Raw genomic sequence first — 21,352 nt, 5'->3', positions numbered from 1 at the left:
ATTTAAACAGAGAGACACAAAGCATGACAAAAGCACAGGGCATAACAACCCAACATGGGCCTCTGCTAGCACACAAATCTTCGCTGCTGCAACAAATATTTCTAGACTTAGTGTTTCTGTTCATGTTTTGCTTTGTTTTCTCTTTAAAAAATATTATCAAGTTAGAAGTAAAATCCTACTATAAAATTCTCCTTCAGAGCTAATAAAAAGCAACAGGACTGACTGATATTTGGAGCCCTTGAAAAGTTATTCCTTATATTAATGCCTAAAAATATTTGTGAAGTATTTCAGTTTATTTCTCCCAGAGGTATCAGATTTTCATGATATAAAGGTCATTGGAGGAGTTCATATCTGAATAGGTCCTGCACAGGCTATTTTGTTGAATCCTTTGCTCTTATGAATGGATAGCATTTCAGATACATTTTTAGTATATACAGTGCAAAGTTAAGTTTAGTCCTTGTGCTCTATGATACAGGCAGTCCATTGACTTTGGGCAGGAGAATCCTAATGAGAATTGCCAGAAATACTGCTTGGATCAGCAGTGGCACTAACAAGTTTGAAAGGTACAAGGCAAGCAGTGTCCTCTGAATGTGGAAATCTATAACTCACCTCTTCTTCAGGTTACTCATGTCTTGTCTGATTAATATCCTTCTGCAGTTTTTTTTCAGTTTTCTCCTTTGGTTGAGCTTAGTTTCTTTTGCATATACCACTGCTGGGAAACAAAATATTCCATCATGAGAACCATACAAATAGGAAACAGAACAAGTCTAATGCCCCAGTGACAGCAATGCCAAAGTGTTGCTCAAAGGATGATGCTGGGCAGGGGCTGGAGGTTCAGCAATGGCACCTCAAAGTCACTGCTCCAGTAGGACTGGGGAAAGTTTCCACACAGACCACAAACATGCATGATCCTAAAAAGCCAAACCAGCATTTACATCCAAAGTAATGAGAGCCTTTATCACCATTGAGTGAACCACAGAGAGGAGTAAGTGAGGAAACCAGGATGCGGTCCTGAGCAACCTGGTTTAGTGGAAGGCTTCCCCACGCATGGCAGGGGGATTGGAAAAAGATTGTCTTTAAGGTCTCATTCAAACCAAATTATTCTATGATTCTATGTTACTCTGAGCTGGCTAAAAGCCACCCAAGATGTCCTGAACCTGCATAAGCACTCTTTGGCTAGAGCAAGAGCAGGTTGCCCTGTTTTCATCCCATAGGCATGTCTAGCGACAGTCCTGAAAAATTTCAATGCAATTGCAGTTTCAAATGTACCCTAGAGAGCACTAGATTGCAGTGATATTAACAAACAACCCACTAAGCTCTGAAATCCTTTAAAAACTTGTGGGATTTGTGGACACAACAAACTTGCTTGCCTTTGAACATCTCAGGCAGACAGGAAGGCAAACATGAAGCCACTATCAAAAATGCCGAATCAAATTTAAACACTACTGAAAACTTCATAAAAGTCAGTGAGGAAATCCTTCTTCTGTTTATTATTAATGGTTGCAAGATAACCTTTATTTATAGTGCCTTGGGGAGTTATTCAATAGGATGTAGTGACACTGATGAGAAGTATTATTTATTGTTTATACAGTTGCTTAAAGATGAAGGCACTGCATAAATACTCTGGGAAGTATAATTCCATGAAGAAGCTCTTCATTATGCATCAAAATACTTCCTGCATCAAAGTTATTTTCGACTCACTCTTTGCATCACAAGCTACATTTGCAATGCTCAGAAGGCCTGACTGTCTCCGTTATCTCACAGTATCTGATATGCAGTCAATGTAAGAAAATCATAGTTTCTATCTCGTATTCATGTAGTACCAATAATCTGCAAGGCATATTGACATCTTTTGAAAAACCAAGGAAGCAGTGGGCTTGTTTGACAGTTAGAAAAGAAAGTTTCAAAAAGTACATTAATGGACCACAGAAGTTGCATTTGGAAGTGATACAATGGTATAATAAGGACAACATGAGCAACATGTCCCCGTTTTGTGTAAGCACATTAAAATACACCATGTTATTACTAGACTGTCCATAAGCTCAGAAATACCTTTAGTAATGAAAGACACACTTGTGTCCATAATTTCCAAAACAAATGTAAAAAGAAACTTTATGCACCCAAAAGGCAGGTCAGACAACAGAGAACACAGTGCAAAACCTCTGGTTATCACCTTCAACTCTCACTCTTTCAGTATTGCCACTAGTACCCTAAACAAATACGTTGATCACAGGATAGTTTCCACCACTTCTGTTCTCACTTTACACCAAGACCACCATCAACAGTGATTTAGTGATCAGTTAGACATGTGAACTCTGCATATGACCTAAAACACAGCAATTCACGCCAGAAACCACTCACACTGGAAGGACCTGCTGTTTGCCCCATGAGCCCTTTTGTCTTGTGTTCTGTGAATTAGGCTTCTATGAAAATTTGGCTTAGTCAATTCTTTTACATCTACTGAATATGAATATTTATATATTTGAAGCCTGTTATACCAAACACAATTCTCCATCTTGCTTCTTTTTTCTCTAAGCTCCAGGTTCCAGGGTCCAAATTCTCCCAGAGCAGTCTAAGCTAGTTTTCAATGAATCAATAACCTCTAATCAATAGAGCATCTCTGGGGGTTGATTTTAAACACCTGTCACTGGGTAAAATAAATCTGTCTCAGGAGGCACCCATTCCTCTTCAGAGTTCCTCCTCAGCATCCACTTCAGAGTTGGCTGCTCGCACCAGGCACCCTGACTTCTGGTGTCCAGAATCAGAGAAACTGAGTGTCACCATCTCTGAGGTCAACTGAACTAAGCTACAGCAGCGCTTAGCCCATAACCTATTACTGTTTCAGAAACTAGAAGTTTGGGAAGCTGAAATGCTGTCTTTCTGAAGCCAGTAAATTAATCATAGAATCACAGAATGTTTAGGGGTTGCAATGGACCTTAAAGGTCATCTAGTCCCAACCCCACTGCCATGTGCAGGGACATCTCCCACTCAACCGGGTTGCTCAAGGCTTTATCCAACCTAGCTTTGAACACCACCAGGGTTTGGGCATCTACAACCTCCCCAGGTGCAAGGAGGTTTAGACTTGTTCCAGTGTCTAACCACACCTCACAGTGAAAAATTTATATATATTTTTAATGGAAGATTGGGAGAAAAAATGTCTTTATCTTTGGGAATCATGGGAACAGAACAAAGAGCCTTTTTGGCTTTTCCTGCAGAAAGCAATCCTCAGTGATATAACTCCTCAGAAATTTTTTGTATGCTGAAAAAGATTTTCTGTTAAACTTTTCTGGGCAAATCCATCTGGGGTGTATTAAGACAAATCTAGTTATACTGATCTATTACTTCTGTCTGGGCACTTAGTTTTCTTCAATTTAAAAACAACATAAGGGAGTAGGAAAATCTTTAAGCAATGAGACATGACATACTATAGCATGCTGTACTGTTGATTAATGTGTATCCCAGGTGGATGGGGAGTAAGATAAGTGCCTACACCATATGTGATGAGTGCATTAATCAATATTAACGTGTATTAACAGGTACAGAGACAGGGTACTGAAGAAGAGCTGGGTTTGGAGCACAATCCTGCTATGATGGCAATGGGGGATTGAATCTTGTTGACATGAGGACTCAGCCTGACCTCTGAGGCTGTGACCTTAGAACAGCACGTGCATTTGATGGACTCCACACCACAGAATGTTGCAGAAGCTAAAAGCTTACACGGATACAAGGAGAGGCAGGGAAAATTCACTGATCAGAAATATTTTCAGGCTGCAAATTCAAAGAAATATCTCTGGGTCACGAAGTCTCTGAACTGCAAATGATTGGAAGCAGGAAGAGTGCCTAAGGAAGTATCATGTATCGTGCACCCTGTTTCTATCCTCTTTCGTAGATACCTCCTTTTGATGGCCATCAGGGACAGGGCAGAGAGCTAGAGAGCCATGTGGTACAACCCCATTCAGTGCCCTTATAGTCTGGTGGTTTATGTCCTAAATTTACAGCATGCAACGAGTCCCCATTAAGTCTATCCAACTTGTTCAACATTCAGAGTGTAGCAGTATATGCAGCTGCATGCATACCTCTGTTGATCCACTGAACAGCACTGAGACTTAGGTAACTGCCCCACTGCAAACTCTGGCAAGAATTCACCATGATCTTCTACCACAAAGACCTGATACCACCAAACTTGTGCTGCCAGTGATGCAGCATCTTCCTTGGCAGAGTTCTGGTGAGGCATGGAGCTAGAAAACCAGCAAAGAGACATAAGTCAGTGCAGTACAGGGCACTTCAGGAACCCCCCAGCATCACTGCTCCAGACACAGGAGAGGTCTGGGATTTTCAAGAATAAGGCAGCAGCTCTTGCTCTCCACTGAGTTAAGAAACATCCCCATTTTCCTTCCTGCCAGACAGAGATCTTAAAATACAACTGCCATGTTAGGGAAACCAAAGAAACAACAATAACATATTGCTTATTGGACCATATTAACATGCCCCACAGCAGTCTCATTATGACTGTTAAACTTTTACCCAAGATACTGAAATAAATGTCTTATCTCTTTATGGCCTTCTCTCTAGACTCTCTATTACTTCCAGCCCTTCCTACCAGCACCGGAACCAGTGGTTCAACACCCCAACTGCCTACTTTCAAATTAAATTATCTTCTCTAATGCTTCTAATTTAGTGTATTAATGCACATGACAAAAACAAAGATTTTGGGTTGGCTTGTGTCTGATCCATGTAGTCCTGTGTTTCAAAATCTTTTTTGAAAGGCTGAGGTGGCTTTTAAATTATAATTTCAACAGATATGTTAACCAACATATTTGAATGCTGATCCTTTTCCAGCACTGTAATTTTGAATTTAAAGAACCTTCTATTTTAAAGGTGAAGAACTTTAAAAACTGCACATGGCAGTAAAACACCTCAGCTATGTTTCATTCTTTGTCTCCATTCTAGGCAATATGAGGGAGCATCTGTAGCTTACATCCAGCTATTAGGATCTGGCCCTCTGTTGATCAATAAAGAAAGACCTCACGACTTTACTCTACACTTCAGTTCCAAGCCTTAACTACTCAGTAGACAGCCTGTAATTTCAGCAAGGGAAGAGAGCGCCTGCAGGTGTTGAATTAATGCACCATGAAAGCAGAACTCTGCTGTGTTGCAATGGAGTTAAAATCAGGCTTCTCTGCTATTGCTGGCAGTATTCAGCTCCCAGTATATTTCTGACTTCGGATACATAGGCTACCCAGTAATTTTGTCACATCTTGAAAATAGAGCAGATAGAAAAATCCATTTAGAGTCTTACAGCCATAGGTCATATTCACCATTTGCTAACAGACTACTGTGTTGTGAAAGGAGCCTGCTTCTCCAGTCCCACCCCAGAAAGTTTCTTTCATCTCACTATAACTCTTAGAAAGGAACTCAATAAAAAAAAAGTCAGTGATTTCTAAGGAGAATAATATAACTTATGATGTTAAAAAAAAATATCCTCAGTAAAAGTCAAACTTTGGGAAAATAATGTATTTTGAAAGAAAAATGTTTTAATTATATTTTTTTTTATTTTAAAATCAGAGCTGAAACATTGTACTGAGTATTTTCAATGCCACTGATCCCACTGACTTTGGATGAGAAAATTGACATAGGCAGTGAAGAAAAGCCATCACCAATGCAGCTGTTTTTTAAGCAGACACCTGCTCAGCTATGCCTCTGTGGGTCACATCTAGTTGCCATTCCATATGTGTGACATTTTTGAGGCCAGATTGCGGCTTCATCTCCCAGTACCTCAGTAAAGCTGAGAAAATTTACATATCTTACTAAGGCCATGTTGACACCTGTCTCTGCTCCTAACCTGTGCCACTGAGTCACCCCATGGGGAGAAAGAGAAAAACTTTCAGTACTGAGGTGGAGATGAAGATGTCTGCTCAGTATTTTGAGTACAGCTGCTCTGTTCCCTGGAGCAAGACTGCAAGTCCTGGCTGGAGCTAGTCATCAAGGTGAGGTGATGTAGGCAGCTGCCTCAGGCAGCAGGCTGCCAGGTGGAAATCAGCCTTTGCTGTGACTACAGCTGGAAACATGAAGGGCAGCAGCTACTTCTGGGTGGGAGAATGAGAAGCCTTATTCAAGAAACAACAACCATTCCCCTCTTCCTCTCAGCAATGATAAATCAGGCTCCCCAAGGCTCACCGTCTCTTTTCTCCACCTTAGTTTTACCTCTCTCCTTGCTAAGAAATCTCAGATGCAAAGAGATAGACTCTCCCCAGGTAATTGCTACAGATTTTGGTGTCCCAGTGAGTGATACAGCTTATGCTACTGTGATCTTCTTCAAAGCCAGGCCAGGCCAAATGTTCTAGTTAACAAATCTGCTCATTGTATCAGTCCCCTAATATGCACTGTAGTTCACAACCTTTTGCAGTCAGAACAGTGCAGGTTGGAAGGGGTGTCCTTGAAGTCACCTTGTCCAACATCCCACTTGAAGCAGGGCCACCACAAGCACTAGATCAGCTTTGCCTATCTAGGGCAAAAGTAGAGATCATGCAATCTTTCTAAGCAACCTGCTCCAGTGTGGCATGTATGGCAAAAGCTTTTTCCTAATGACAAACCTGAATGCAGTCTCTCGCTGCTGCCCCTGGTTGTATGACCTGGCACTACTGTCAAGCACTGCAGATGTATCATCTTTGTGACTGGCCTCCAACCAATCTACCTTGCTCTAGGTACAACCTCACCAGCATGGACTGGGGAAGAGTTACTTTCCTTAGTCTACCCACCACACTCCTCCCAACATACTCTGCCTCCTTTCCAATGAGGCTGCATTGTCTCCTCCTATTCATTTGGGTATCCACCTGGTCCTTTTCAGCAGTTACCACTTGGACAGTCAACTCTCAGTATAATTGGTGAGCTTATTTTAAGCAGAGGAGAAGATCAGGAATAGAAATTTGCAAAACACATCCATAGGAGTTTGAAAATAACATGTTCAGTTCCCATTATCCACTTGTTCTCCCTTCTGTACTCACACTGCCCACACTAGGCTCTGCCCCACGTTATTATTAAATTCAGCTGTTGGAACTGCCAGTACCAAAGCATTCACAGATGCTTTTAAAAACAGGCTTAAAATCATGATGTTCCCAAATGTAAATGGGACAACTACTATTGGTTTGATCATATTTATATATGTTCATATAGCCAGCGTGTATTAGGGTAAGAACATATATACAGGGCAAGAGAAAGAGTACCCAGTATATTTCCGTGCTATATCCACACAAGCAAGAAGTGCAGTCCAATAAAGGGGGATTTTTTTGAGTGAAACAGTGCTGAAGACTCACTTAACACTCTATCAGAATTTCAGGGCATTTTATCTCTGACTAGCTCCAGTCTATTCCTATGGATTTGATCAGCCATGAACGAAGTGAATTAGGTACAAACAGAGAGCATATCTTTCATTTTATTTTCATGTACTCCAAGATGTCTCTATAATGTGAACTGAATATTGTAAACTGTAAAGATTATGATTTGTGCCCCAGAGGTACTCTCCTGATTTGACCTAAAATTCTAATGCAGAGATACCCGAGTTTCTTCTTTGTGCACTTCCTGACCCTAATCCTTGTCTCTCAATAGCAAGAAAAATACAACCATTTAGATAGGAAAATACCTTAAGATCATTGAGTCCAACCTTTAACCCATCACTACCAAGTCTACCGCTAAAAAATGTCCCTAAGTGCCACATTTACACATTTTTTAAATACTTCCATGGCTAATGATTCCACCACAGGGCAGTCTGTTAAGGGAAAGAAGGCAGGTATTGCATGAAAAATACTTCTCGTAAAACACGGGCATTCTGACTAAAAATATCTCATTTCTATCAATGTGTGTTTCATTTTACTTTCCTGTCTTGGGGTGACTTTATAATGCTGTATCCCATTTTGCCTGCTCTATGCCTAGACATTAATCCTGTGCCTTTCTTTGACTTTAAGGCAGAGCCAAGAGAGGGGGGGGAAGGGGGTGGAATCTTTTGGCGGCGGAATCTTTTGGCGGCCTGTGTTCAAAAACACAGATAACTCCCTCGGTTTCTCTCCTCAGCTCTTAGCTCTCTGCAGCAGGGAAGATGGTTGCATTCTCTTGCTTTTCAGCTAGCTTCTTGTTTGCTAGCTGAAGCAAGGAGTTTTCCTGGGACTGTGGCTTCTTCTTTTTCTCCTGGAACTGTTCAGCTTTGCTGTCTGGAACACCTTCACCGGGAGGCCCCACATCACCGGGAGGCCCCACACCACGGCCCGGAGGGGCCCACGCCGCATCCTAGCTCCAGAGAGAGCAGAGCCACACCTACAGAAAGGACTCTGAATCTTCCAGGTCTTCTCCACAGAGAGAGGTTTTATTATTTAACATTATTCATTCTCATGCCTGCATGCACCCTGCTTGTTAAATAAACAGCTTTTTTTTCACTTTCCTCCAAGAAATTTCTTTCCAAACCTGGTGGGGGAGGGGCTGCTAAAACCTGCCTTCTATTAAAGGACCTGTTCATTTTGGACATTTCCTCCCAGTTTGTCTTAAAACAAGACATTTCCCCAGCCTGAGACTGGTTTGTGCTCTATTACTCGTTTTGCATCATTCTAACAGAAACAAAACAGATAAGAATGTTAAATATAATTATATAAAATGCCTTACTCTGAGGCCCAGAGAATCACCATGATTACGAGAAAATTTCAGATGTTCAATACCTTTTTCTTTATCTCATGCCTTCAGTTCAAGAACCACTATTGTTTCCTTCTCTGCCTCACATCTCTCATTGCCCCTTTTTTGTAGCACGTATTAGTGCAAACTTACATCCTTCCTGAAGCATTTGAAGGTTGCTCAGTTTATTTACATCCAGTAATACATTAATACTTTCCACCGTGCAGTATGAGGTCTTAGCTAATTCTTGGACACTAATTTAGTTGAATAGGATAGTTACAACTCTCTGACATTGTTAAAGTTAATGATCTGATACTTTGCAAGACAAGAGATGTTTCAAATCAAATTGATTGTATTAGTAGTTTTATTGAGCAATATTAACAGAAGTGTGTTGCTCCACAGTGTCCTCAAGCAAAGCCTTTATTGGCACATTAATGGTGACAGAATGTCCAAATCCATACTAAGAGACACTTTTTATTTCTGTAAAATACAATTATGGATAGCGTAAAGTCCTACATTAGAAAATGATAACCTTCTTCACTCTTCTTGAAAGCCCTGTCTTCTGTGGGAATGTATGGATAACTGCTGTATGCAAATCACCCCACTTTATTGACATATTCTCTGTGTTTCCAGCTGCCCGTGCTAGAGAAGAGGACTATCTGCTGGAAATGGGATGAATGAATTTGCTTCTGAGGTACTGAAGTATCTGGGAGCCCATTTGATGTTAGGAAGAGGGGAAGGTAGCCAGCATCTTGCAAAATAAGATTTTTCTAAGCAATGATATTAGAGCGTTTCAAGTCTATGTGATGAGTGTTGAAAAAAACCTGGTGAGGAAGGCAAGAGGGAAGGGAGCTGGGAAGAGCAGATGTACTATACCTGAGAGAGTCAAAATAGGCCAGTTTCACAGTCATGATTTAAAGCTGTTGAGAAGCACCTCACAACCTTACTTACTATCTCAGTCTACTGGACCTAAAAGGACTTATTCAAGCCAAGGGTTTTCTCAGCTAGAAGAATGCTGCACTGGCCCTCATGCATATGATAAAAGGATCAGTTTCTCATACGGATCACAGACCAAATTCCAAAATAAACTTTTCTTCTCACCACAGCCACGTCATTTACACCGAGTGGAATGTCAAGTCACATTGAAAAACTGCAGAATTTTCAATTTTAACATTTTCCTCATGTCAGATTGCCAAGTATCCAATCTGTGTTTCCAGCTCATATATACAGACACCCTCTCTGATGCTGCATATCTATACAAACAGCTGTGATTAATAAACTAATGCCATATAACTTGAAGCAGGTGCAATAGGGTTATCTGGCACAGTTTAAGGTGTATTGATGAAGAGAGAGTATCTTCTGCCACATTACTTTAAGCATCCAAACAACAGAAAGCAGAAGAGAGTACAGTTCAACAAAATCTTTCATCTCCATCTGCCCTTTGTATTGGGTGTATTTGCCTAACATGACACATCCAGGGAAGAAAACTGAGGTAATGTATGATGTAATAAAATAATGAATTCCGCCTACAAAGTGCTATGTCAGACCACCCCTCAGAGGGTTCTACCTCAGGCGCTGTGACTGTTTTTCTCTGCTGATGGCCTTAGTTTACCTCTACTGATAGCAACCCGAATTGCACATCAGTCCCTCAGTTTTAGACACCATAGTAGTCACAAGTCTTATACTAGGTAAATACACCAAGCAGTCTGATTACCACAAAATCATAGAATCATAGTATCATAGAATGGCTTGGGTTGGAAGTGACCTTAAACTTCATCTGTGTCCAATCTCCTTGCCATGAGCAGGGACACTTTCCACTTGACCAGGTTGCTCAAAGCCCCATCCAACCTGGCCTTGAACACTTCAGGGATGGCGCATCCACAAATCTGAGCAACTTATTCCAGTGTCTCACCACCCTCACAATAACGAATTTCTTCCTCATATCTAATCTACGTTTACCCTACCACTCCAAAGAGATATTTTGGACGAGCTTTGAACCTTGTAGCAGTGGTCAAAACTGTGGCTTGAAAGGGCTCAAAGTTTTCAGCTTGTCGTCTTTTATGGTGTTTTCAAATAAAAGTGCCAGGCAGTCTGTGGGACGTAGCAAGCGTGCCCATAACCCACTGAAGCAAAAGGCTTGTGAGGCATTGCCTTGGAGAAGTAAGACTCTATCAAATCGTCTAAGCAGCCTGTAGTTGCATAGAGTTTTGGCACCCTGCTAGATCAACAAATAGAAAAGGCAATAAATACCATCCCAGCTAATAGGGTGAAGAAGCCTACATGGCAAACACTTCTGCCATTTCTTCTGTGTTTTGCTGCTTTCTCCCCAGGTACAAATTACTTCCTGTGCCTACAATTTTCAAGAGAGAGCCTTGAAAACTGTGTATGATGCAGCAAAGTTTGACAGCAATCCGGCAAGGTGGGCAGCTGAAAAAGGAGGCAGCGGCAATCAGGGGAGAACTGCAGACAATTGTTCCACAGTCGAATTGTAAGCCTGCGCTTGTAAACTAAAAAATCTATCTCAGATAATTGACATTTATTTGATTGAAACAGCAGGGTGCCCTCCATCAGAATGGGAGGAGACCATATGGAACAACAGTATGAGTGGAGATAATGTTTGTCTGCTGAGTGTGTCAATGTGTTTAGAGATTATTCATCGGGCTCTAGGGATTCCAGTATGGTAATGTTTCAGCTAAATTAGAATCAGATTAATTGCTCTAATCTAATGAAAAGACAATGTTTATCAAATTATTGCTCCTTCACCACACGATATTGTGGTGTCATTACTCTTTGAGTTTTAAAAAAATAAAAATAAAAAGGCTCTCTTGTATCACATCTGCTCATGAGCTCCTTAACAGTGCTGATTTCTGCACAAGAGAGTTAGTGCAGTTTATAACTCTATGAAGAAATTAATTAATTAGAGTGAAAGTTTGGTAGAAGACAAATTCTCCATACTGTGGGTAGACCTGAAATTATATTAATTGGAATGACTTTGCCTTGTTTTGGACTTAGGCTTTTTTTGGAGGGACTTTATTTTTGCTCAAATTTTGATACTTTTTTGCCTGTTTTAAATTTTATTTTAGTGGAATAAGCTTGGTTCTTTCATAGTAAGTAGCACCAAAACTGAAACATGTAGTAAAAAAATTACCATTTTTCTCATTTTCTTTCATCTTCTTTAATTTAAATTGCATCTGAAAATTGCAATTAAATGACTAAAATAACTGAGTGTGCAGATAAGATGCCTAAAATCCTTCAGATATACTTACCATTATTTAACACTTAGGGTCATTTTAGATCACCTGTGAAATGCCAACCCAGAGGAGATACAGAGCTCTTCAGCTACTTTAAAATGCAATGGAAATCTGCAGTTCTGGTAGCACTGCACTGCAAGTGCTGAGTACCTCAGAAAGTCAGTTACTCCTTTAATCTTTCCACAGCTTGAGTGGTGCAATAGCCTCCAAAGATGTCTTTTAAAACCTGATTCCAGGCTTTTTACCCTTGGCATTTTAGAATACTTTCAGTGTATGTTATGCATGCTAAAACGCAACATTAAAATATCAGCCCTTTTAAAACTTTATCTAGTAAGCACAATCCTCAAAAGGGGTAGAAGCATGACTTCTTCTCAAAAGTGCTAATAAACCCACCAGGAATACACCTCCAGTCTGATTTTCCACTGTGTTGCCCTTACTTGATGCTACTGAAAAGCACTGGGACATTTGCACAGGGCTTTGTGTATCAAACCAGAACAATAGAAGACAGTCAGTCACTTTGTCTCAGCTTAATTTATAATGGTGACACTGTGCTTGTGAGGCATTCAGGCTATGTGCTTAAGAGAGCACTGAACAAATATTTTCTAGGCTTCTATAGTAACTAATAGTTTTTCCTGCCTTAAAAGGGTCATATATCCTCCCAAGACATATTTCACTGAAATTTTATTTAATAAAAGTGAATACCTTTGTTAGTCAAGTGTTCATAATGCCTATTAAAACACATAGTTTATAAAAGTGGGCTAAATGCAACCGCAAAAGGGATTGAATGCTGAGCAGAAAGCACTGCTTATACATTCTGTCCCCAGTACCTTTCTCTCCCAAGTGCAATTTGGCACAAAGATGCCAAGTTTTTAAGGCCAGAACCTGTGCTGGCAGGATATTTGTTGTGCTAATATTTTAGGATTCGGTGTTTTCATAAGCCATTTCCCTCCCCCTGCATTTTTCTCAGACATATACAGCTAAGTTTTCTAGCCTTCTGGAGAGACCAACTCTCCTTCAATCTTTCTTTGTGAGACATTAGAAGTTCATGGCAACTCTCCCACATAAAGCTAAGTTTTAAGCCTTACTTTATAAAACATAGATCAAAGGTGTAGCGACATGAGCAATGTAAATTGGGCTGCATAAACCAAATGGTCTCTGAAGCCATGATGACAAAGCCCTAGGCACTTGTTCTTTTCCAAGTTTCAACAGAAAGCTGTTGTTAAAACCTATTTGGCTACCTAGTTTTTTATGTATCTGTTTGAAACTAACAGACCATCTGCCCTCTTTCCCAGATTCTTCCCACTACTTTTGAAGTGAGTAAGGCTCCAGAAAGAGCCATGGTGGATAGCAGACAGACGCTTACCCTGTCATCACTTGGTGCTTGGATCTAACTTCATACCTTTTGTTCCGAGAGCTCCAGCAACAGCTTCCCCGTTGTTTGCCCTGCTGTAGGAGCTGTGAACCACCAGCCCAGCCACTCTCTGCTGGGCTCCTGAGCTCTGTACAGCACAAAGATCCACAGTCACATCGTGCTGGGCATGGAAACACTCTTCTCACAGATATATATAACTTAAGGATGATGCAGCTTGCTGAGGAATACTGTGACTCTCTGAATAATCCACATCTTAAAAACACTGTTCAGGAAAAATATACTAGTTTAGTATGGATCCATAAGCTTTGAAATACAGATGGCTAATCTAAATGCTTAATTTAAATAAATGACTTATTCATGATCTTTAAATTATCCACTACCATTATTTGGAAGTGATTTAAAGTAGCTGTAGTCCCACACGGGAGAAATGGTTACATGCTGTCGGGGAACCTTTGTTGGTAAAATGTACGGATTTATCTGTTTTGAAGCAAAAAAACGTTGTACACATAGGACACTCCATGTGGTAATGAATTAGAAGATTTGCAAACTAGCAGCAGGGGATAGTGTTTCTGAAGAAAAGTCCTTTACTAGAATCGGCAGGGTACTTCAAAATTGCTATTATTACTATCTATTAAAAATCGCGGTGTTAAAAATGCATAGAATGCTCTACAAAAAGATTAATGTTATGGTTTATTCCTTGCTCCAAAGAATTTAAAACACAGTTCTGCCTCTGGAGACATCGTTGCCATACTCACAGAAGCCTGAAGGACCCAACAAAGTTGACAGAAGTTGCAGCCTATGATAAAGAGCATGGCTGGGCATTGATTTAATACAAGCAAAACAAGAAAAAAAAGTAAGAAAAGCAGGATATTCAGATCTGAGAATTTTGACCCTGACTCCTCTTATGGTCTGGTTTAATTGCACTGTATGAAACCCTGCTCTCATTGGGAGTCAATCAAAGTTTTATTATCTATTTAAATGCAAATTCAATTGACTTCAAGGAAGTTTCCTCAGCTTAGTTTGTATGTGTGTGTGTATATATATATATATATGTATTTGAAACAAACTACCTAAACTTTGGAAAATAGAACTGTTTGCATTTTGATTTTGGCAGTAGAGTTTTCCTGCACCCAATCTTTGTCCAAACTGGTATGCACTAAGAAATTACACAACTTATACTTCTTTAGCTTATGTACCCAAGCAACAAGAGAGGAGGAAGATTCCCAGACAATTAATTTTGATTACAGTTTTATTCCAAGTTGTCATTCATACATGCATACAAAATTCATAAAAACTCGTGGTCTTCTCTACAAAATGTCAGAGGTAGCTTTAGATCTAGGAATGGTGGCAGTGAGAGGAGCGTAAGGACTGCTGCCCTACTTACTTTCCTGTAGTATTTCTTCATTGCTTTGAAGCTGCACCAGCAGAGCAGAAGCCAGTGCTGGCGTGACGTAAATATCTCTCAACTTCAGTATTCAACCATGGCATCTGCAGGGCCATCACAAACTGTTGCATCAATTTGTATGAAGATTTTCAATTTCCATTTTCATTTACATTTTCAATTACATATAACTTTTTAATCTCTGACATAGACATGTAAAGTACGAAGGGAATAGGTTATATATATGCTATACAAGCAGCAGAGTAGTTTTGCAGCACAAGGGAAACTTTTCACTGTTCAATAACTCAATTTTTATCTAATTATCGCAAATTATAACACAATTTCTGAGCCAACAACATTGTTGTAACTGATTTTCTGCTTGAGCTGTACAAACACTAAAAAACACCTGAAACTGGCAAGCTCATGTGTTTAATTGAAAAAAAAAAAAAAAAAAGTTTCTGGTAAACAAAATGTGCCAAGGTTTTTCACCTGGAGCAAATTATTACAGGTGTTAATAAAACCTATTTAAGGTTTTCTAATACATGAGGAACTGCTTAAATAGCTCTGGATGTGGCTCTTTAGTTTTGTTTTTATGGGAGTAGCCTAGTAATTGCAGTAGAAATAAAATGACTGTAGAATTCAGTATTGCAGGACTGGTGGCTCCTGTAAAAGGGTAATAAACCTTGCTGTTTGTCACAGTTGCGGACTTTGAAAGACTCACTTGTACTTCTCATCTATGTCTCAAAAAAAAACCCAAAAAACAAAATCCTAAAAAGAGCCCACAACACTTCTTCAATTGATTTGCCCTTTGTCACTGTCACAGATATGTTTTCCCTGTTTTGACAGGTAGTTGTAATTCTATTAGCAGCCCATCGACTGCCCCATGAAATCGATCTGTGTTGGGCTAGCTGGGTCCTCTTAAACTAGGTGATTTATTGCTTCTGCCTGCTAAAAAAAATTAAAAGTAAGAAGGAGAAGAAAAAAAAAGAAGGTCTTTTGCCTCCATGGTGAACAAAGTACTTAAACAGTGTCTGAAAATGAATAATTTTTAGTTTGGCTGCTGGCTGTCCCAGTGGCAGACAAGCTGTGACCTCTTGCCAGCAGCTTTGCTGAGATGCCTCCTGATGCTGGCAGGTATAAATGATTGTCAATTTTCCTTATTAATTTACCTGACTGCCTCATGTATAAACTAGATCTCATTCACCCTAAATGTCCTCAGCATCAATCTATCGTGTTTACCTAATTTTCTGATTTCTCACTGGGCTGCCCAACTCCCTGACACTGGAGAACCACTTGAAACCCATTCAATGCCTATTCACTGCTGCAGACAGAAAATAGGGCACAGAGGTGCATTTACCATTGTTGTCATTCTAGTTTAGGTCAGAAAAAGAGGTTAGCATCATACTCATCTTATGCAGTGGCATCTGACCTACAATTTACCAGGATCTAAAATGATGTCCTGGAACTTTAGATTATCTCCTGATATCTGCCTTGATTGCACTAGTTCTTTCCTCTGGATCAGAAAAATAAATTACTTTTTTACTGGCCAAAAAGCAAATTTATGTTGTTTCAGGTTGTTGTGTGGAGCTTTTCCATTATCTGAAAACATGAATTTTTGACTGTGGATACAAAGAGATGAAGAACACTTTAATGTACTTGGTTATCTTAACCAAAAGTCAGTTTCTAGCTGCTTTTTCTAATAGGCTGTGTAATCAAAGCAGAGATTTAAAGAAGGAGAAATACTTTTTTCCCAAATTTAGTACCCCTCCTTTTTATATAATGATAGAGTCATTCATTTTTTCATCAAGCATGTGCAATTTGTTAACAAATCCTGAACTATTTTTATCGTGTACTAGAAAGGGTTACAAAAGTACAGAGATGCTGGATTGTAGGTGGTCATCAGGAAGAAAGCTGACCCACCCAAAATGTTGCAGTAGTGAGTTCTTTTTCCCCCAGTCTTTTTTCCTTCTGACTCAATTTAAGATCCATTACAGATCTAAGAGAGCACCTTAATGCTGACTCAAAAGGCCCAAGGGGTGAAAAAAAAGTAACCCAGCAGCTGTGTGACTTTAAAAAAGGAGAAAGATGCCTAGAAGAAAGTACACATGTATGCACTGAAGATAAAGGAAGAAAATTCGATAATATCCACTTGAAACAGAGCAAAATAATACAGCTGGAAGTAGCTATTAAAGTTGATACACTATGCTTAGTAAAGAAAGAATATACCAAATAAAAGACTGAGATGACTAGGGAAAGAAGAAGCTGTCTTGCAACACCTACATCAGAAAAAGGATCTAGGACATCTGGGCTTTATTTAGTCCTTTCAAATATTAAAGCCTAATGAAAAACACAGACCATTGCTTAAGACAACACCTTTTAGAAAGATACTGGCGGAACTGATTTGAACAAACTAGCAGAAATTTCTCAGGTAAGATTCCAATGAAATGTCTCAGAACTCAATGACTGCAGTACTTGTAGATAAAGGAAACATTACTAGTGAAAAAAGCACAGCCTGAAAACCAGCACTAAGCAAAAAAGGGGTGCATTCAGGGCAGGTTTTGGACAGGACCACATCATCAACCTTCGTTCCACAAACACAAAGCCCCCTGCTGGCAAGACACCCTCAAAGACCTCAAACTGGATGGCAAAGCGATCCCCCAAATAGAGGTGACAACGGGATCTAGACCAGATGACCTCCCACTTTTCTGGTCTATTCACTCCCACCATAGCTCTTTTCTCTGTGGGTGTGGCCCAGGTTATGATTTTGTCAAAAGACAGGAAGACATTTCCCACCAGGACTTGGGGCTGGGGTGAGGGTCCTCAAAAAGTCTTCAAACCCATACTTATTTTAAAACTAAGCATTGACCTTCTTCCTTGAATTTTATATTGCCAGATGTAACAGTAATTTTGTTACTGAACATGTTGACTGCCAGACAACAGCCAGTGGGACATTCTGGATGAAAGTAAATCGGGTTACTCATTATCACAGGAGAAGCTGTCCTTTTGAGAATCTGTGGAATCCAATATTACTTGCTGAAGAAACCTTTCGTAATACTGATAAATGTCAACCATACATGGGAGTCTCCACAGAAAATAAGGACTTGCCAGCCCTGGCAGTTGCCCAATACGGCATTTGACACTGATTTCAGCTGAGTATAAATATAGAATAGTGTATAAAGGACATTGGCCTCTCACAGCAAGGAGACTCTGAATTGAATTTAGTTATAGAAAAGACAGGTTCTGAGGGAGACTGTCTTGCACAAAAAATTCTTCTTCCTTCCTTCTCTTTTCCCAAAGGATGGGACCATAAAGAAAACCTGTGTTTTTTCTTGTCTTGGAGATGTATGTAAGGATGTTAGACTGGAGAAATGTAGTGAAGAAAACACAAATGTGAAGATACCAGCAGGAGTTGTCAGCCCAAGGGGTGGAAGGAAACTGCTAAGTATTAACTTTACAGAACTAAAAGAGGCAGCAGGTTCAAAATGAATAAAAAGGCAGGTGACAACAACAGCAAACTCTACCGATACTTGAGATATCTTTGCCACAAGAGGCAGTCATCATATATGCCTGAACAACAGGCTCCTCTTATAATGGTGAAGTCTAAGGAGCAAATCTACCTAACTTGTGTATCTGACTTTCACCTATATTTTCTGCACCAAAAGTGGCATTCATCTCATACTTAAGTCCACATAGCAGACATAAGTCTGAGTTTACATCATAGCATACATCTGAGTTTATCAGAGGAGTTCAGAAAGCAACTTGTTTGGCGTGCGTTTAGTCAAATGAATGAACTCCACTGATGACCTTGGTTGACCAGCAGTGACCACAGCAGCAAACTTGACACCTACTCAGCTGTGGACATTCCCACCTAAAAGCAGACAAAATTAGCCAAGCAGTTATCTGAAAAGTGCCCAAGCTCATTGAGTAGTGGAGACATGTCCTCTTAAGGGATTTTAGACTTAATTTAAAAGTCCTAGAGAAAAAAACTTGATAGGACTGGAAAGGAAACAATGCAGAAGGTGATTAATGGGTAGCTATAATCACAGTGTGCTTGATTTGTTTTCCAACACAGAACAAATCCTCAAGTTAGAACTGCAGTAAACCTCATCCAGCTTTTGAAGGGAATACAGTCTGTTTGTCTTCACTGAACTGAATCCTCAACATACAACAGCTAATTAAAGACTCCAAAAGTCTGTAAATACTTTGACAAATATTGATATATAAGCCTGAGATCCTCACTTGGCTACTTGGCTAAGTCCTGTCTCATTTACTTCAGTGATGCTGCAAATGACTATGGTGATTTCATCATCTGAAACTCCTAATAAAACAGCTACTCCAAGATGTATGATGAGGATCTTCCAGATACAAAAACTGAAGAAATTACTTTTTATAAAAAAGGAAAAATGGAATCACTCACTGTACATGCCTACTGTTGCAAGATATCCGGGAAGAATATTTCCCAAAACCCTTTTCATTAAAATGAACAATAAAACAAATTATCTAATTCAGAGCTGACTCACAGCAGAGAAATATTATCAAGCACTGGACTCTGCCAGAGTCAAACTATTTACACCACTCAGACCAATCTGGCCTAAAATACTTAAAACATGGTTAGTTCGATGCTTACAGTCTGATGCCTCACATTATCATGTAAGATTTACATCCTGAGGAGTATTTTTTTCCATCCCTTTTCCTAATTCACAGCGCCACTGGCAGCAAATATCTAGATATCAATTTTTCAAATTACACCTAAAGTCTACCTGTGGTATCAGTTTTTATTATTTTCCTATCACCTACCCAAAGGTTATAAATAACACAAGTCAGCAAGCAAAGGTACATAATTAAGATGCATAAAATATACCCCATGCAGCAAGTAAATATTTTCTTTTTAATTATATTATTACCTGGGTTTATGTTACTAAATTGCTGCACAATTTCATATATAATTGATTTTCCAAGAAAAGTATTACTGAAGTGATTCTGTAGTTCAAAACAGCATGAACCTAATAATATACAAACAATTTCTATCTCAGAACCTATAGTGCTGCATGGTATTTGTATGCTGAAAAAAATTCCTTCATATTAACAGTAATTTTGAAAGTAACATCAAAACTCATTGAGTTTTTTTCTCTTTATTTGTTAAGAAGAATACTAACAGTGCCTCCTGTGAGGATATATTTTGTAGGTGCTTTTGCAGATTATGAAAACAGTTGTGAGGAAATATTTGGATAAAGGAAGACAAAGCTCCAGGTAGCAATAGGTTTCATACTGAGTTGATAAATGCAATTAGGGATCAGAAGGATGAACAATTACTTCAGGGGAGTTTTGACACCAGAGTGCAATATCAGATGATTAGAAAACTGGAAAAATATCATCTTTTTCCTATCGCAGACGCACCCAGCAGCCTCAGCACAAGGGAGAAAACCATTGTGCTATAGCAATGGATATTGCATGCCCTGAAGTGTTCACAGGCTCAGTAATCAAATATGAGCCTAAAGGAATACCTGCCAGATCTCGAGAAACTAAAAAACTACATTTCCCCAGCACAATGCAAGGAGTACTGTGAAGAGTTAAAATGAAGGGGATTTGAGGAATATCCTCCTTGGCCCAGAGAGTTTGAGATGGGTGAAAGCATTTCCCCCTGTGCAGGGGAAAGGCATGGATGACACCATCTACAGTTCTGATGAAAGGTAGATGCACTTCACAGCCACTTTTAATGAGGGAACTATGAATGTACCAATGTTAATATCTTGTCAAACCAATTATAGCAATATCACAGGGTTTGTGTTACTAATTGCCAATATTTCTTGTCTAATTGATTCTCAAAGAGCAATATTGCCGGCAGCATTCCACCACTGCTGTGAGATGCTGAGCACCTGGGCACTACCAGCTGCCTGAGTTCCGGCCACCTACAGAGGATGCTCAGCCTCCACCAGACTGTGAGGCATGGGATGGGTCCCTACTGTCCTGAGCTGAAGCTTTTGTTTTTGAAGAAAAATTAAACTGAACATGGTAACTTAACCTCTGAGTTGGTCTCCTACAACTTAGAAAAAAAAAAAAGAATGGGATAATAAAACCTGTGCTGATTAGCTAAGCAATATTAACTCAGTTTTAGTTTCCATTATATGGCTAATAGTCTCTTCTGAACAGGTTTGATTCTTGTATCTGTTTGCATTAGAGTCAATTTGTGGTATGAGATTGGTATTATTTATTGAATGCTACACCCAGCTACAAAGTTAAAACTATGACAAGCTTCTATGAATTTAATTACACTACTGTGAGACACAGTCTTGTATAGATGCTATAAATTAAGTTTAGCAAGTATGATTGGTGTGGTGAATGGTTAAATGGAGGTACCAGATCCATGAAGTTTCTCAGTCATTTCAAAAACTTTGTGGACTGTTGTTTTGACCTGTGTTGACCAGACTTTTTGAACTTGCTTATTTTATGCAAGTCAAATCAAGTCAACTTTACCTAAATATGTAAGGCTAACCTAAGCCTGAATATGTTCAAACTTGGAGGCAGGTTAGTATTCAGTATCACTGAGCAATGTGGCTGTGTGCTAGTGACTCTAATACATTTGACACTGCAGAATTTTTTCATTACAAAAAATACTTGGTATTCCGAAAGGCAGAATAAATGTGATAGCAACAAACAATAGCGACTTTTCCTATTTTGTCTAAACCCTTCTGC

At 39.5% G+C, this 21,352-nt stretch overlaps 1 long non-coding RNA gene across 7 annotated transcripts in view; it reads right to left on the bottom strand.

Annotated features, from left to right (window-relative positions):
- LOC116442259 overlaps positions 1-21,352 on the bottom strand; it is a 75,987-nt gene that overhangs the window by 21,537 nt on the left and 33,098 nt on the right. For 3 of the 7 annotated variants that reach the window (XR_004239458.1, XR_004239462.1, XR_004239456.1), the window contains one exon: positions 610-712. This is a non-coding gene — a long non-coding RNA (uncharacterized LOC116442259). Of the gene's footprint in view, positions 1-609; positions 713-4,076; positions 4,239-21,352 lie in introns of all 7 variants that reach the window. The other 4 variants (XR_004239459.1, XR_004239457.1, XR_004239460.1 and 1 more) reach the window with 2 other exon arrangements.

Source organism: Corvus moneduloides, chromosome 3 (genome assembly GCF_009650955.1).
Source record: "Corvus moneduloides isolate bCorMon1 chromosome 3, bCorMon1.pri, whole genome shotgun sequence".
Classification (NCBI taxonomy): Eukaryota; Metazoa; Chordata; class Aves; order Passeriformes; family Corvidae; genus Corvus; species Corvus moneduloides.
This window is presented reverse-complemented; position numbering and strand designations above follow the sequence as displayed.